This window comes from Castanea sativa, chromosome 11 (genome assembly GCF_040712315.1).
Source record: "Castanea sativa cultivar Marrone di Chiusa Pesio chromosome 11, ASM4071231v1".
Lineage (NCBI taxonomy): Eukaryota > Viridiplantae > Streptophyta > Magnoliopsida > Fagales > Fagaceae > Castanea > Castanea sativa.
Window position 1 is genome coordinate 9325187 of NC_134023.1, and position 12414 is coordinate 9337600.

A 12414-nucleotide genomic window follows, 5' to 3' on the forward strand; every position below is an offset into this window, starting at 1 on the left:
ATCAATGTAAAACAATAATTGTTTAAAAGGAAACAGCCAACATTTTATCTAGAAAGAGATAATAAAAAAATGTTGATTTTTGCAAGAGCATATTCATTTACAACACAAACTAACTTTAATTCCCAAATTCCGAAAAGATATCTCATGTGCCAAGCGCATACAAGAGTTTTGCAGGATCCTATATTCAATACAATTCATTTATGCAATGAGAGAGTCACTTTTCAAATATATCTAAGGATATGGCCAAGCACAACAAACTGCCCTGTTAAAAGCATTTTACAAATAACACATGCCATTGACAAACCTATTTGCTTGGATAAAGTAGAAATTTTATTATCAAAGCAAACACAATTTACAATGAAATCCAAACACCAAAACAAAATTAATTCCTAAAACACAAATCAGTTGCAAATACTAACCTCCAAACTTCCGCAAATACCACTAACCTTATTTATTAGCCAAAATATTACAATTCCAAATTAAAACAATTATTCCAAACTACAGAAGTACATCACATCAGAACCAATGTTCAAAGCTCACATCAAATCCAAGATTGAATATAACATTTACAATCTTCGATTCAAAACTTTGATATCAATCTTTGCTATTAGATGATAGCTGATTCCACAATATTCGCACATGCACACCAGTTACCAAGGCCAACCCCTATGGTCACACTGTTAATGTAAAAATAAATTCAAAAAGAAAATTAGTGGTTAAATAGTTATTTGGAAAAAAAAAAAAAAATACACACAAGAATAAAATCTTGATGAAAAAGAAAAAATTGTTCTGCAGCTTTGACGAAAATTCATCATGCCTTCATTTTCATCGTTCTTTTTAAATACATGGCTATGATTGTGTAAGCACCTATACTCGTCAGCCATATTTTTTGCCATAAAAGTTTGAGACAAATCAGTGATGGTTAGAGAGTGGAAGAAGAAAACTAATTTAGAGTTTTGAGAGAAAAAGACCTCTATGGATAGACTAAGGTCACTAAAGCTAAATACAAACTGATGAGATTGAGCTTTTGGATTTCAAATTTATTTCTATTTTGTTTATAAATTAAATTTATTTGTGTTTTTCCAATTTTTTTTTTTTTTAACTAGAGTTGAATTTATGTGGTTTTGTTTTGTTTTGTTTTTTTTTTTTTCATTTAGGAAGTTGAACTAGAGTTGTTTTATATGTGTGGCCTTTTATTATTGGTTGGGACCACTTGCGACCTAGGTCCTAATAATTTCTCCTTTGAAGAATCTAACAGCATATACGAATTAAATAGAAATCCCAAGAAAGAACCTACTTAACAACACAAAAGATCATTCACCTTCTACACACCTTGTCAAACCTATATAATGGTTTTGAAACCCAGACTGTTCAAAGAACTAGAGGATGAAGAGGTTAAGGTTTTTGAGGTTTGACAGAGGTCTAATCGAGGTCAAACCATGATGATGTCATAATTAATTTAAAATTTATTAATAAATATAATAAATTAGCATAAATGGAAAAAATGACTAAAATAGTTCCAAAAAATAAAAATAAAAATAAAAACCATCTTTTAAATGTATTTTTTATATCAACGGAATATTATTAATTGTTAAAAAAATAATAATAAGAAGAAAAATTATTAATTCACATAATACTATCAAGATAAGATAGAATTATATTATAGACAAAAAAAATGTTTACAAAAATATATATTTTTATGCAAATATGTATAATATTTCCACTTTTTTAATCTATAATATAAATTTTAATTTACAATAACACATGAATTTAACATATGAATATGTGGGTTTGTAGTACCAATAAATTACTGCAATTAGATATTTAAATGTCTTATAAAAAATGCAATTAAATGAAAATGGTTTAAAAAAATTTAAAAGAAAATTACTGGTGGAAACATGGCCACATGTCCAACCTTTACATGGGGAAGGGGTAGTGTCTGCCATATTGGTAGACAACTTTATTTGTAGACAACTTTATTGGTAAAAGAAAGAAATCCTTGACTTTTGATTTCTTTTGGTTTTGGGTACCAGTGATGGAGGAAGAAAGGAAACCTCAAAGAAGCAAGAAGAATAATTGCAGAAAGAAAACACAGAAGATTGGAAAACGCAAAAGAAGCAGGGTAATGATAAGGTTTGTGCTTTTCATTTCTATTTTATTTTGTGGACTTGGTGTGTTTTGGGATTGCATAACGTCAACGCCCCCATCTTTTTTTTTCCCCTTCTTTTTTTAGCTTTAGCCTGACCGGTCAGTCCCAACCACTGTATTTTTTGTGTAAAGCGGATTTTGGGTTTAAAGAACAACAGTTTCTGGCTAACGGGGTCGGGTCCGGTTTGAATTTCAAAACCTTTAATAGAACAGAGATAAGAAACATTTCTAGCACCCAAATACTCAGACCGAACCAAATGGTAAAAACTGGGGGAAAAATATATATAAAAATCCAAACAAATAGGAAAAGAAATTACTATTATCTTTTCCCAGCAGCAATAATAGCAGTGGCAGCCCGGATGGCAGTGGCAGCCTGGTGGCCCTTGAGGCCCTTGCGGCCCTTTCAGCCCTGGCGGCCCTGGCGGCCCTTGCGGCCCTTGCGGCCCTGGCGGCCCTTGCGGCCCTGGCGGCCCTGGTGGCCCTTTGTCCCCTTTGTCACCTTTCGGCCCTGTCTCCCCTTTGTCCCCTTTCGGCCCTGGCTTTCCTGGATCCCCTTGCGGCCCTTTTCGCCGGCGAATGTAAATCGCCACTACGATTAAGCTAAGTAATATTATTAAAGCCAAGATACACCCCAACACGAACCACATGGATTTTGATTGTGGTTCACTTGGTTCAGGCCATATGTTGTCATCTCGATGTGATGGAGTGAAAAGGGGAGGTGGGGGACAATGTTGGATTGGAGTAAACTCCAATGCTGGCGCTGTTGGTGGTGGAGGCTGAGTAAGGGAGGGTTGTGGTAGTGGTGGTTGTGAAGAGAGGGTTGGAATTAGTGGTGCAATGATGGTGGTAAACAACATGAACAACAAGGCAAACATGTTTGAAATATTTGGACTTTGGAGTTGGAGGTGAAGGTCTATCTGCTCTGAAATAGCTACAAGGCCATGCTTTTTATAGATGCTTGGATCATCGTTTGGTAGATAGCCTCAGGCAGTCTCAGGTTCGTTGAAAGAATTTATTGCTGAAAACTGAAAATACTGTAACAAAATAATTTTTAAATGTGTAAATAGTATTGTTGGACTCATTTTTAATAAAAAAAATAACTAAAAAGTGAAGTTATGGGTCTTATGAACAGTATGTGAGATCCACATATGTGACAAAAAGTACGGAAAAGTCAATAAATCACTATCAGTACTGTTGGACTCATAAACAGTAGCATGGATAGTACCATTGTCCCCTGACGCGTGCAGCACCTGCAGAAGAAAAAAGAAAAAAAAAAAAAAAGAAAACGTGAAAACTCAGCTTTGCAAAACGTAACGTGCATCTAAATGGGTAATCAGACATTACCAACCTTATTTTTATTTTTTGAGAAGTACTACGTTAACAATATTTTTACAACAAATCATAGACAGTTAGTTATTATTGGTTCAAATTTGAACTTAACACTAAGATTACTTTTTTGCCTTAACAATAGCAACCAATAATAACTTGTCACTTAAAATTTATTGTAAAAATATTGTGAAAATATTATACACATATCATTTCTTTTTTTTCTTTTTTTTTTTGGCATGAACCTCTTTCGTTTTGTTATTTTTTCATTCTCTGCTGCTAAAAGCCTGAAACAATAGAAAGCCTAAAATTACTCCGAAAACAAAAAAAAAAGCCCCCAAAAAAAGAAAAAAAAGAAAAAGAAAAAGGGTTCACTGCTTTAAGCCCACATGGGCCATAGGCCCATGCGACATTGACCTTTTTATTTTTATTATATTTCTATAAAGCATCGTGGACCTTTTGTGGAAGATTGAAGTTTTTGATGATCATATTTGTTTTATCCTAGCTAATATATATATATATATATATATATATATATATATATATATATATATATGTGTGTGTTGGCATTACAATTTTCTATATTAGCACAATATAATATTTAAAAAATAAAAAATAAAATTATAAACACTATTTTTCTCTCGGTGAAACTTTATGTTTAGTTCAACCTGTGACTCTATTCTCAATTTCTTACTCTCTCTGCATTCCAACTTCAAACTCACTAATCACTATGTTAAAGTTAAGTTTGATTTACTATTCTTTTTCCCCTTTTCTTTACTCATTAGCCGTTTATGAAGCAAACAATTGGTCTGCATTGCTTCAATTTTCAAGAGAACGTGCACCACGTGTGGTTAAAATTTGATGTTTTCATCAATTGAAGTTGTGGCCAGGTATGACTCCTCTTTCCTCTTTAAATCTTATTAAAATAATATATCTTATACTACATAACATTACAATATATATATATATATATATATATATATATATATATATAACTATTATTAAACTATTATACATCATATAATATTATAATGTATAAAATAAAATAGAAATATAACAGGATTTTTTGGGCTAAGCAAAACAATTGATCATTATTATTTTTTTTATAGAAATTGATTATATGATTAGATTTTTCATATATTGAGATTTGTCTGCTTTCTAGCAAAGCTTTAATTTATTATTATTTTTTATGAATGAATAATTTGTTATCCCCTTTTTTGTCACTTATATTTTCTTCTCCTTTACTTTGATAAAAAAATAAAAAAATTATTTTATGGTTTTTTATGTATTTTTTAGATAGTGATTTTCGTATATGAACCACCAAGCCTTATGCCTGTGACTGTATGTGATTTCGTTTAAAGTTTAGACCCGTTAAAATTTAAAACTTATTACTTTATGGGTTTGTATACTTTTTTTTTTCTTCTTATATTTCTCTTTTGAATAGTTATATATTTTTTGAATTGTTTCAATAACTTATTCTTTAATTATATATCCTTTTTGGCATTTTGGAAGTTTTAAGATTTGAGTTTGTGTTAGTTTTTGCAATATTTGAACATATTTACCAAATTTCGATGACTATACCACGTATTATTCTTTTGAAGGTAATCAATTTCTCTTTTATATTTCTCTATTGTGTAATCATACACATTTTGTTTTGTTTCAAAATTTATAGGAAGTAAATCTTATGATTCTTTAATATTTTTTGGCATTTTAAAAGTTTTAACAACTGAATTATTTTTTTGATGGTAACACATCTTTCTCTTATATTTCATTGTTGTGTAGTCACACACACACACACACACACACATATATATTATCTATAATTTGTAGGCTTTAAATCTTATGATTCCTTTCAATAGTTATAACTATGGATTATTCTTTTGAATGTAATTCATATGTCTCTTATATTTCTCTATTATTTAGTCGTATATATTTTGTTTTGTTTCAATAATTTCTAAGCCATGAATCTTATGATTTTTTTAATAGTTTTTGGTCTTTCAAAATTTTAATATCTGAAATTCCATCATTGAAAATAACAAAATCCATGAAAACATTAATATAAAAGTTAATGTTATATGAATATTAAAAATTTATAAATTAGAATAGTATTCCTGAATACTGATTTACTTTACATGAGTAAAATAGAGGATTTTTTTCTCTCTTAATGTTTAAATGTGCATTTTTATACAAAATTCTTGAGTAATTAATGTAAATCCATACAATATATTAAAATTTCTATGTTATTTTACAAATTTTTTGTAAGTCATTGCATATCCAAGCAATGACTTCTTCATCAAATTGTAACACAAATTAAAGTCATACAAGAGCAAATCATGTAATGATGTAGTTTTCTAATCAATTTAGGATTTAATAAAATCATTTTAGTTTACCTCACAAATAGGTAGGTTCTCGTGTATGGCACGGGTTAGCGACTAGTTAATTATAAGAAGATGCAAAAGTCCTTAAAAATGCAAATAGGGTTCACTATTCACAAAAACCCTACATTCGGTGAGCTATTTTTCATAATATTTTACCACATGCTGCAATTACATCTAAATATTGATGTTACATCCACAACCAAGACTGAATATTTAGTAATGTACAATAATACATACGCCCACTTTCCTGTTGAATTGTCGATACTGGGACATGATGGGTTTCTCACAAAACTATCTTGTGCTTTGCCCTGTACATAATGGTTGTTAACTTCTCAGTTGTGGCTTGTGTGGTAGTCCTGATAGTGTGGTGTCTTAGGTAGTTGATTTCCAATTGGGTTGTATTTCATGTGCATGTGTAATGTAAACTCTTTCTTTTAATAAAATCGCTTGTTCATACAAGTTCACTTGGTGTAACTTGAAAAAAGTATACATTTTTAAGACCATAGTCACAGTGGCAACTCCATGATATTTTTCTAGGGAGTCAACAAAAAGATGTATCTTAGGTACTGTAAAGGACATATTTTTATGTAATTGACATATCCTTTGACAAAACGCATTTTACTTATATTTTGGTTAATCTAAGTAGGTTCAAGATGATCATTACAAGTGGTTACATTAAAGACATGAAAATTACTCAAGAATTGCTCAAGAAAAGTGAAATCTGCAGGTCTCAATACCTCCTCGACAGAAGCTCGATTTGTTGAGATTCATTAAAGCTCGACATGTGTCTTGATCTATTGAGTTGACAGAATTTAGATTATAACCAGCAACGTTTTTATTCTAAAAGGCTATTTGTTCATAGGTTTGTATAATCCTTATTGGATTAGGAAAGCCCAAGATTTGTGTATACCTATTTGGAATAGGAGAGTCCATTGAGCTCCTATTTAAACAAGGAGGTGGAAAAAGAAAAACTTAACCCTAATGAGCTTCATAAGGTTTTCTTTTTGAAACCTTAGCCTCCTCCTACAAAAGAAATAATTCTTGCTAAGTTTCTTGTACGCCTTTGGGTTCTGTAACCAAGTAAAGTCTCTCACACCATCATTGAAGATCTTATTGGTGTTTCTATATGAAGCTATTGCAAATCAACTACATCAATCAAAGGGTTGTTGTGGAGTTAGTCACGTACTGAGATTCATGCAAAGGAGTTAGTCACGTACTGAAATCCGTGCATCATTGGTTAGTCACGCACTGAGATTCGTGCAATCAATGGAAAGATTGCCACTACAATACAAGTCCAATTGAGTATTGGGGTAAAGTTTTAACTGTAAGTTGGTATTTCGGGATAGGCCAAAGGGTTTGGTAAGATTTTTTACGCTTGTAACTGCTTGTAAGATTCTTGCTTCGTTTCTTGTACACCTTTAGGTTCTGTAACCAAGTAAAGTCTCTCACACCATCATTGAAGATCTTATTGGTGTTTCTATATGAAGCTATTGCAAATCAACTATATCAATCAAAGGGTTGTTGTGGAGTTAGTCACGTACTGAGATTCGTGCAAAGGAGTTAGTCACGTACTGAGATCCGTGCATCATTGGTTAGTCACGCACTGAGATTCGCGCAATGAATGGAAAGATTGCCGCTATAATACAAGTCTAATTGAGTATTGAGGTAAGATTTTAACTGTAGGTTGGTATTTCGGGATAGGCCAAAGGGTTTGGTAAGATTCTTTACACTTGTAATTGCTTGTGATTGATAATAGTTGATTCTTGGGAATGGTGACCTTAAAATTACCTGGTGAAATTTTGTTTCGGTGGTTTTCCCTATTCGTAAACAAATCATCCATGTCAAATTTTTTTTTTCCTGTTGCATTTAGTATAATTGGTGATTTGTTTGTGCTACTACGCTATTGTATATAATTAAACCTTATTAATTAATTTGCAAGGGGTCAATACATTTTTGCCCTAACAGGTACAGTGGCGGAGCTAAGAAATTTTCCTAGGGATGGCCAAGTTAGTTATGTCTACATTGTGTTAATGGGTTAAGCCTACGTCAGTTTAGCCTACATTGGCTCAAAATGCAAAAAACTCAAGTTAATTTGGCCCAAATTGTGGCAAAAAATAAATTACTTTATTTCATAAATTAACTTTAAGTAAACTTGTGCCTACATTTTTTTCATTGTACTAAATTATTTGCACTTAGGTTTGAACTTAACTTCTTACATTTTAGAGCTTTTCTAAGGAGTTACATCTAATGTTTTACATTTAGGATAAACCATTGGTTGACTAAGATTATGACTTCAAAGGGATTAAAGAAGAAGAAGAAGCTCTTATCTTGCCTACCATCTTCAAATGCATTTTTGTTTTTATGAGAAAAGCTGAAAATCCAACCGGATATACATTTTACAGCCCTGAGACAAGTCAATATGAACAATTGTCATTTTGTTAGTATTATTTTTTTTTTTGCTTAGTATATTTTTTTAAATGATGTTGTATGTGATATTGAGTTTGCAATTTGGTACTCTTTTTAGTGAAAATATACAAGTAGTCAATTTAATGTAATGACGTAGCTAAGTTTTAGATTTTAGGAATTCAGAATTTGAGACAACCCCAATGAAGAGGAAGGGTATTTTAGAGTGTTTAAGGATCCATGGCTTGGAGCTAAAGTGATATATTAGCATATATTTGGCATTTTTTCTCTTATGGTCCTATGGATATTGGCCAGTGGCCGCTATAGGAATTTTTCTCAGAGTGTTCCTTAAGAAAGATAAATTATACAATCTAATAATTTGTTATATTGTTGTTTCATTAATTATAAAATTATTAATTGTTGTTTAGCCTAACATAATTTAATTTGTTTGTCTTTTATAATATATTAGTTGATTAAATTATTAATTATTATTTATTAGTTGCTTTCCTTAATTAATTATTGGTTAATTAAATTATTGTTTATTAGTTGCACTAACACACATCCCATGTGCATTTACTTCCCCCAATTCAAATATCTCACCTTGCCCATTCACCCCCACCCCACTTAACAGACAAGCCTCATGCCTCCAATAAAAAGTTTTTAATTTCACATAAATAAGTTATTACTAAATAAATTCTTAATAAACCGTTATGAACAGAAAAATAAATGCACGTACGGAAAAGAAAAAAAATCATTGGTTCACTATGTACACAACACGACACTACAATTCACTAACTTTATTTTATCTCAACTCCTAGACAAACATAACTATTTACCATTAAAAAAACTACTATTCATATAAGCACAAAAAGGCAAAAAAAAAAAAAAAAAGGACAAAATTCAACTCATAGAGCACAACACGTGGGAGGATATCAATCCACCACCAGAAACATAACTATTTACCATTAAAAAAACTGCTATTCATATAAGCACAAAAAGACAAAAAAAGAAAAGAAAAAGAAGAAGACAAAATTCAACTAGCACAACACGTGGGAGGATATCAATCCTCCACTAGAAACTTCTACCATTTTCTTTTAGTCATTGTTTAAGTCTCTTAAAAAGAGAAAGAACTCTCTCTCTCTCTCTCTCTCTATTTCTCTCTATCTTTTGTATCACACAGTTTAAGAGATTTTTTTTTTGGTGCTCGTTGCTCACTTGCTCATGAGAGAGAGAGAGAGAGAGAGATACCAGATCGGATGAGTTTGGGCTAGGGGCGTGGCTGGCTGCTTTGCTGCTACCATGCTGCTGCTGCCACTCCCTTCACTACTTTACTTCAACCATTAGCTGCTGAGTCTCTTGGTTAGGCTTAGGGTTTTATTTGTTTGTTTGTGTTTTTTTTTTTTTTATAATTTTTTTTAAATCTTTGATGGAATGACAAATTAGTTTTGTTTTAAATTTTTGAAAGGCCGGGCTATTTGTGATTTATTATGTTGTTGTGCTAAATTTTTTGGGCTTGCTAAATTTTCTTTTATAGATTAGATCCATAAATTCTTTTTATGGTCGTTTAGAGTGCCAATAATATTGTTAGGAGGGGTCAAGTGTCTCCTCCCAACAATATCTCCATCTCCGTCCCTGTCTATTGGGTTGTTTTTTTCTTTAGATTGGGTTTGCTTTACATTTAGGATTGATGTTGGGCTTTTTTGTGGGCTTGCTCTGTTACAAATTTTTTTTTTTTTTTTTTGCTTGAAAGTAGAACAAATAAATTTTTTTATTTTTTATTTGAGGGTGTTCCTAATGTAGCTTGAGAGGGTGTTCCTGATTTTGTTTTAAGGGTAAATAAATGAAAATTTATTATTATTATTATTATTATTATTATTATTATTATTATATATATATATATATATATTTTCAGTTCAGTTCAGGATTTTCTTAGGAACACCCTGAGCTTAACGTGGCGCCGCCACTGATATTGGCTATGGTATTTGTAAAATTATCTTAATTCTGTAGAAAAGAATAGGTTGAAGTGGTTGAAGGCTACTACAACCTGTGCAATGTTTTTAATGTCTAATATTTGTGCGTAGATGCTCCAGAAGTGTAGAGCTTTTTTTTTTTTTTAATGTTGAAAATTTCATTAATTTTATTTTGGGGTTTAGGCATACTTCGAATGAAGTTTATGCATGTGCCAATCACAAAAATTAATTGAAGTGTGTGATGAGATCTAGAACCAAAAACTGATCACATCCACACCACCACATATTCTAACATGGCTTAATTTGTCTATGCAATTACATCGTTTAAGTTACTGTTACAAAATTAGTAAATTTAGCATTTACATATTAGGTGCTGTAAAATATTTGGAAGGCTCAATAAAAGACATTGCATTATAATCTTCTTTGTCCAACATTGTCATATATATAGGTGGATGGAATTTTTAGAATACATTTTTATAATCCAAATATTGTTTACCTTATGAGTTCATTATATATTATTTTAGTTATGTCGTTGAACAAAAGCATATTATTTACGGACAAAAAACAAATCAATTAACAATCACATTAGAAACAACACATTGAAGGTCAATTTGAAAAATTAAGAGCTATCAATTTAAATACTAAGTAATGTTTTAATATAAGAAAATCCAAAAGAGATAGCATATTCTTTTTATTACGTTTATCTGTTATATGAATTGAACGATTTTTACTAGTTCAATAAATTCAAACAGAAGTTTTTATAAATTTCTGTTATTTTAGTTACTATATACTCAAAATTTTCTAACCTATATATATAGAGGTTAGAAAATTTTGAATTAAATTTACTTGTGTTGCTTTGACCCGCATCCTTGGATTCTCTGTTGCCCTTGTCTTGGGACTTATATTGAGAGAAAGCAGTTTGTTTGCGATCCTTATCACCAGCATTGACATTTGCATGTTTTATAAACTTTTTGAATTGTTTGGTGATATATGACTTTAGCTTGGTATTCTCATCATTGTCATTATTCTTGGTTTTCAAGGCCATATTCTTGCCTTTGCCACTTTTGCCAACCCTAGTCCACCTCCAAACTTTAGGAGTGTAGTTTGCAATAACCTTATTAAATTTAAAAGTCAGATATTATTAAAAATTATCAAAATTGAATTTTTTACAATGGACATTCTCACTTTCCATCGCTTAGAATAAACAGAACTAAAATAAAGGGGTCAATTTTATCTTTTGTGATAGTTCAAGGGTTTAAAAATATAAATTGATATTAAAGAAGGCCTATGTTTAAAAATGACCAAAAACTCAAGAAGTGCTTATGCAGCTTTCCATTTTTAATTTAACATCTTAGCTAATCGGCTTATGTACACTTTTTTAAAATCCTCATTTTTTATAGGTCGTATCCTACTTTTCCATATTTTCATAAATGGAAGGATTATATATATATATATGTATGTATTACTAAACGGAAGGAACTTTCTGTGAAGACGAAATTATTTATGAAATCATGGTCTTTTTTTTTTTTTTTTCGTTAAATGTAAATAAGAAATTTGATTTGGAGCTAAACCTCACAATAAGGATAGATACATGCCCCCTTAAGAAAATTATGGTGTGACTACTCTCAAATAATTGGGTGTAAATTGTAAAACCATTAAATCAGCTGAATTCAATTATTAGATATCCACTCGAACATGGTTCACAGCTTGCCTGCTCGATGATCACATTTTGCAAAACTTCTCATTGGTATAATGATGGCAAGTGTGAACATAATATAAAACATATAAATGCTTTCATTAAAAAAAAAAACATTTAAATGCTTGACTGCATTTAGTCGGTGTGACCTTGGGTCTGGGCAGAGAATCTTTAGGTAGGATGTCACATTATAGGATCTTGGATGTGGAAATTCCCCGATTTGGGTGAATGAGCCGAAGAATTTTTAAATTTTAGCCGTAGTTTGATTTTACCGTATGTCTGGGAAAAAGAATTTCAATAAAGCTAGGTACATAATAAAAACAATTAAAAATTAAAAAATTTAAGCAAAAAGTTAATCGATATTCTAAGAACATTGTAATATAAAATATTTTTAGAAACTTTTTATATGATTAATTAGATGTTGAAATTTTTCTAAAATGGTTTATTTACATGACCTAGAGATAGGTTGATTTAGAAATTGTGTGAAATTGCT

The 12414-nt window shown here is 30.9% G+C and overlaps 1 long non-coding RNA gene across 1 annotated transcript; it reads right to left on the reverse strand.

The window, feature by feature from the left end:
- Window positions 1-307: 307 nt before the first annotated feature.
- Window positions 308-3116, reverse strand: LOC142615314 (uncharacterized). The gene is made up of 2 exons (XR_012840723.1): window positions 2466-3116; window positions 308-677 (listed from the first exon to the last, which is right to left on the reverse strand). It is a non-coding gene; the product is annotated as an uncharacterized LOC142615314 (long non-coding RNA).
- Window positions 3117-12414: the final 9298 nt, after the last annotated feature.